Source organism: Pangasianodon hypophthalmus, chromosome 4 (assembly GCF_027358585.1).
Source record: "Pangasianodon hypophthalmus isolate fPanHyp1 chromosome 4, fPanHyp1.pri, whole genome shotgun sequence".
NCBI lineage: Eukaryota > Metazoa > Chordata > Actinopteri > Siluriformes > Pangasiidae > Pangasianodon > Pangasianodon hypophthalmus.
In genome coordinates this window covers 19,265,212-19,271,211 of record NC_069713.1, presented here as the reverse complement: position 1 = coordinate 19,271,211, position 6,000 = coordinate 19,265,212, and positions in this window count along the sequence as shown.

Sequence of the window (6,000 nt, the reverse complement as noted above, 5' to 3'; positions counted from 1 at the left end):
TTTAGGTAAACAAAGAATCTACGAGGTATGAATTTTATGATCATTGGCTGTAACTCCCAAAGCAGTGAAATTGTAGTTGGCTTTTGTACTTTTGTTCTATGCTCCATAAGTGCAGGCTATAACTCTGCTCAGGCTGGTTTAAGAGGGCCAGGGACACACATAAATCAGGAGCAAATCTCCACGAACCAATCAACCTGTTCATTTGTAAAAATCTGTGTTTATAGAAATGCCTGTGTTTATTGTCAATAGAAATGCCTATGCATGTTAACCAAAAGTCAAAACCATAAAAATCACATGAGGTTACACATTAACAGCCCCTCAGCCATGCTCAAATTGGGTTCCTCGGATTTTCAAAGTGGCAGTAGGCTTAAATGGACCGAGTTTAAATGATGATCTCATGTCAGTGACTTTAGGTAAGGAAAAATTTAGGCTCTAAGAATCTTACAGTCACATGAGACTCAGACTGCACTGTAGAGCAGCCTGGCATTTCAGATACTATGCAAGATAACAATGTCTGGCCATTTATAGATAACCAGGATTCAGGGGAAAAAGACCCTCATGGACGGTATTTGTTTTTCCACGCTGTTACGGAAGGATGGCACCTATTCCGTATACACAAAAAAAGACTGTAATGGCTTCCCACAGAATTTGTGCTCTCCCTTTAATTTCACCTTTAAATTCAGGTGACTTGCCTAGAATGGGCTTGTATTTATTTAGCATTCTAGTTTCATATCTAATTTAAGTGCACAAAAAAAATGTAAGTTCTTCCTGATAGTATTAGAAACTATCATCTAGTTAGTCCTTCCTCATATATGCTATTGTGAACAAAAAAAATTAAACATGAACAAAAAATTAAAACAGTTATGATTCTAATCTTAATTAAATGAAAAACCTCTTTTCTATAAATACCTGTCAGTTGACAATAATTGTTAAAGACGTCAGTGTTACCGCCACTCAGCTCTCCCCTTCTCTGTTTCTTCGCCTCTGTTTGTCGTGGCTCATGGGCGGAGGAGCAGTGACAGGAGCATGAAACTGATGTGATGAAAAACAACTGGGCTATCTCTATGAGCCATTGGCTGCTCTATTAAAATTCCCCGCCCTGTATCACAGCATGTCCTGGTGCCGCTGCTGCGATAGGGGGGCGTGTGGCAAATTACTCAGCTACTATCACAGGTTATCAGCCCACGGCATGGATGACCCCTTCTCTGAAATATCTCCTCTCAGTCCCCCCACAAAGCTCAGATTTTCTGTTACCTTCTGGTTCTGTATCTTGAGTTGAATTGACAATATAGTATTATTTAAGTAGACATCAGGCAGAATGGTGCATTGTATTCCATGAACATCTGTGAAAATTGCTTTAAGGTAACAATTCAACTGTGAGCAATATGGTATCTATTTAATGTAGTCAGATAATGAACAATATGCAGCCACTCATCATCCCTCTATTTCTTGAAACAGTAGACCCCTGAGTGAGACATGTCACTCTGACATCAGCCGCACCTCCTGGTTGCAAAAACAAAGTGGGAGACTGTAGCGATCTTTGATTTATTTTCTAAAATGTCATGTAGTGCTGTTGGGTGTCAAAATTGAAAAAGTGTTCATAAACACATTTGTTTTTACCATGAACGGATTTGACATCTTTCCAAGCCAGGAGACGGTTGAGGTTACAAGTAATTAGCAGGGATAATTGGTCTGAGGAGCTCCGTCTTTGCAGTCTTTGTAGGTAAGCAACTAATTATCACATCAGTGAAGTTGGCATGCTAACCAAGAATTTAACAGGTTTAGCTTGCAAGTTAGCCACCATGCCTAATTTATAATGCTTAAACAAACCTACATAGCTTGCCTTAAATCAAGAAACTAGCTATTTAACGCTAGGTGTCTAGGTTCTTACTGAGTTGCCTATGATGGACATGTTTAGCTAGCTAACTTTGTTCAGCCAAGAAGTGAGTTTATGGCATCTGGTTGGGCAGCACCTTGGCTTTCAGTGCAATGATGTCCTCAATGTCTTGAACCTGGCCAAAACATTGTTAGCATTAAGAGACTTTTTTGCCCTCCATTTCTCTCTAGTATGAACGATTGGAGTTCCTATGAGCCACTAACAGGACACCAAGCCATAAGAATCTTCTAGAGTTACACCATTTGAAAGTGTTAGTTTAGCTGATAGCACTCCCTGTCTTTTAGTGGTAATCCATAATAATAAGTGTCAATTAGCTAATGTCAATCTGATTCCTAAATACAATTCTTGATACATTCATCAGATTATAACCAAGTAGCATCAGGTTGCTGGGCTAGTCAGGTCTTTTTTGCAACCAGGTAGCATGTGCATCTCTTTTTGTTTCAACACACTGAAAGGGGTCTATTAGGAAAAAACAAACTCACCCCACACTGTACACAAGTATTAAACATAAAAAGAAATGCAGCTCAACCCTTGGCCCTAACATCTTCATCATTTCCCAGCAGTGCTGTGTTTACATATTCTGAAAGCCTAATAGGCTTATTGCTATATGCATATTCACAAACTCACCCCCTGCTCTCAAATCTAAACCCATCTGAGACCCCAGCTAATGTAATATTGTAGTTTGACTTAACTAGAAATGTGGGAAAATAAGTAAGCCAGGAATTAAGAACGCCCAATGAGTTACTACAAGCTACAGTGTCATTTAGTATGTAAATGAGTGCATAAGTAAGTGACCAGGAGCAAAAGTGAATTAGAATGGAAATAGATGAAGAGGTAAATGAATAAGAATGTTACGTAAGTGAGTTTGTATGTAAATTGGTGCATAAGAGAGTGAGGGGGAAGTCAATAAATGGCTTAGTATGTAAATAAATGAATAAATACATGACTTAAAACAACTGGGTAGAATTTTTGAGTGAGAAGGCAAAATGAGAGGCTGTATAACTCCTATTCATAATGTACAGTCCCCTCTGAAAGTATTCAAATGGCAAGGCCAATTCTTCTTTTATTTTTACTATACACTGAAGACATTTGGCTTTGAGATCAAAAGATGATTATGAGACGATCAGAATTTCAGCTTTAATTTCCTCATATTTACATCTAGATGTGTTAAACAAGTTAGAAAATGGCACCTTTTGTTTGAACCCACACATTTTTCAAATGATAAAAAATATTGGAACATGTGACTGACACCTGTTTCTGTTAGATTGATTGTTTAAACAATTAATAGCTCTGAATGTCTACTCATGAACAGGGTCACTAAAATTTACTGATGATGTAACTCATTAAGGGAGCAGCAGAATGAATTCAGAAGGCTACAGAAACATTCTCTCTGCCAATTTACAGGGAAATGCATCCAATCTAATTGGGAAGAACTTTGCAGCAAGACAATGACCCAAAACACACAGCCAACACAACAAAGTACTTCATCAGGGAAAAAAGTGGTTTTAGACTGGCCAAGTCAGTCACCAGACCTTAACCCTACTGAGCATGCATTTCACCTCCTGAAGAAGAGACTGAATGGAGAAACCCCCCAAAACAAACAACAACTGAAATAAGCTATGGTACAATCCTGGAAAAGCATCACAAAAGAAGAATGCAACAGTTTGGTGATGTCAGTGGGTCGCTGGCTTGATGCGGTTATTGCAAGCAAGAGATATGCAACCGAATATTAAATGTTATTTACTTTAATTTACTTTAAGACTATCCGTTCTAATACTTTTGCTCACCTACAAAATGGTGATCTGCCACCAAAGGTGCCATGTTCTAAGTTGTTTAACAAATCTAGATGTAAATATCAGGAAATGAAAGCTGAAATTCTGATCTATCATCTCATATTCATCTTTTGATAAAAGGCATAGCAGTCATTATTAATTTTTAAAAAAATGTCAAAAAGTATTTTAGCTACAGGCAAAGCAGTAACTCTGTTTGCCGTTCAGCTCACGTTTTTATTTTTGCTTTGAGCAAGCACCCTCTGTGTCTGCATATCTCTGTCTTACGTGGATCATCTTCCCTCATGTCTAGATAATGTGGCAATTACTCCTTAATTACATGTGTCATTTGGATGAGAGAGGCTGACTGCAGCCTGATAAATCCTGTTCACCGCACTGGCAAGTCTCCTGGTGGGGGAACTGCTAACATCCTGAGACTGTGACAGAGTAATAGACCTGAATGTGCAGAAGAGAGGGTGATAGTAATGACAGCTTACGAAATATATGCCTTATGCTTGTAAGGACTAGTTGTTTTGTCTTTATTTTTTATTGTCTATATTTTCATTTTTCATTAATTAATTAATTACCAACATGCATGTTTTTGGGATGTGGGTGGATACCAGAGATCCCAGAGGAAACCCACATGAACACTGGGAGAATATTCAGCAAAACTCCACACAGACAGTAGTGTCACAAGATGACATTTAAAATTTTCTGTTGTTATACCTTCATGGAACAGCCGTGTGCTTTATTGTCCTCATGGACCATTAATAGAATAATACAAACAATATTATGGTCTGTTATACAATCTTAAGGTTACTGGAATGAACTGTGTTGAAACGGTCAGAGATCACTTAATTATTATCACGCACTGAGAACTTCCTAAAGCTACTTCCACTAGCGTCTCAGAACCACCCAACCTTCAATACCTTAATTACACCAGCAATGACACTTTAATGCACGGAGAACTGCAAAGCCATTTAGGCTTCAGTAGCTAACTCTGTAGAGCATGAATGGAAGGAGACATCACCTATAGGCTTCCTGAGACAGGAATGTAAAAGCTAGCCAGATAATTGTTCATTTGTTTACCTATAGGGTCTGCTTTGAAAGAAATTCAGACATAGGCTAAGATCTCCACAAAGCCAGCATGCAAATCATTCTTGTGGTCAACGACTGAGGAGAACAATCAACCAGCACTAGGAACAAATACCGTAATGATTACAGATACTCCGTACCTGTTTAAGTTGTTTTTTGTCCTTATAAGGCAGCTCAAATATGTGGTTTATTTTGAGGGAAATCATATCATACATGATTTTATTGTTTTGTTTTTAATAACTGAATAATGCACACAAATAAATGAAAATAATCTGATAACCCTCTTCCATGTAATGCGATATTTACGTTGGTCTCAGTCTATGGTTTGCTTTTAACTTAAAATAAGAGGAGGTAATTAATGTTATTGTAAATGTTCTTCACTGTGTGTGTGTGTGTCCATAAAAAGCTTTGGTAAAAATGAAAAAGGAGTGTTAGCTTTCCTTGTTCCTTGCTTCATGGTACAGCCTACAGAATTCTGTATGATTGGTTGGGAGGAGGAGAAAGTCCTTCTGTAAGGGGAAAAAAAAGATGATGATACACTGATTTTTATGATGCCGTAAGGATTTTCAGCCTCACAATTCCACCCTGTATGCAGGCTAGTCAGAAATGCATCTCACATATATTTTTCCCCCAGCTCCTCGCATTTTCTGAAAATAATTAGGCCGGTCATGGCCAGTGCACACCTTTTCGATAATGTTTCTTGAATGTTCCACCTACTGTGCCCCTCCTCCTCTTCCCTCACTACCTCATGATGTGATTTTAACATAGAATTGCAGCTAGCTCGCCATTTAGATAGTGACCTAATTCTTCCCTGGCATGCACACACTGCTAAAGGGGTAAGAAAGGCAAGCTCAGCTTCATACACAAAGTGACTTCTAATCATACCAGTTCTTCAGAAGAGCAGTTGCTAATGTGCTTTTCACTTTTCTCAGTTTAGCGTAGCTGACACGTTGAGTCGCTTTGATCTTATCACTCTTATCAGTCTGTTTAATTCCTTTCACTTGAAAAGAATTGTTTAGTTCACTTTAGTAGACTTGTGTCAAAAAATGTCAACTTTTGTGCACTTTTCCCATTCCTGGCTCGTAAAAAATTGATTGTTTTTGTGCCAGATTCACATTGTACTCTAAGCTTGTTTAATGACTACATGGTGATAGGGGAGCTTTTTGTACGCACTGCTGCGTCGTGAATGAGACCCCACTCTCTTACACGACCGTGATATTTTCATCTGGAGGAAGCGGT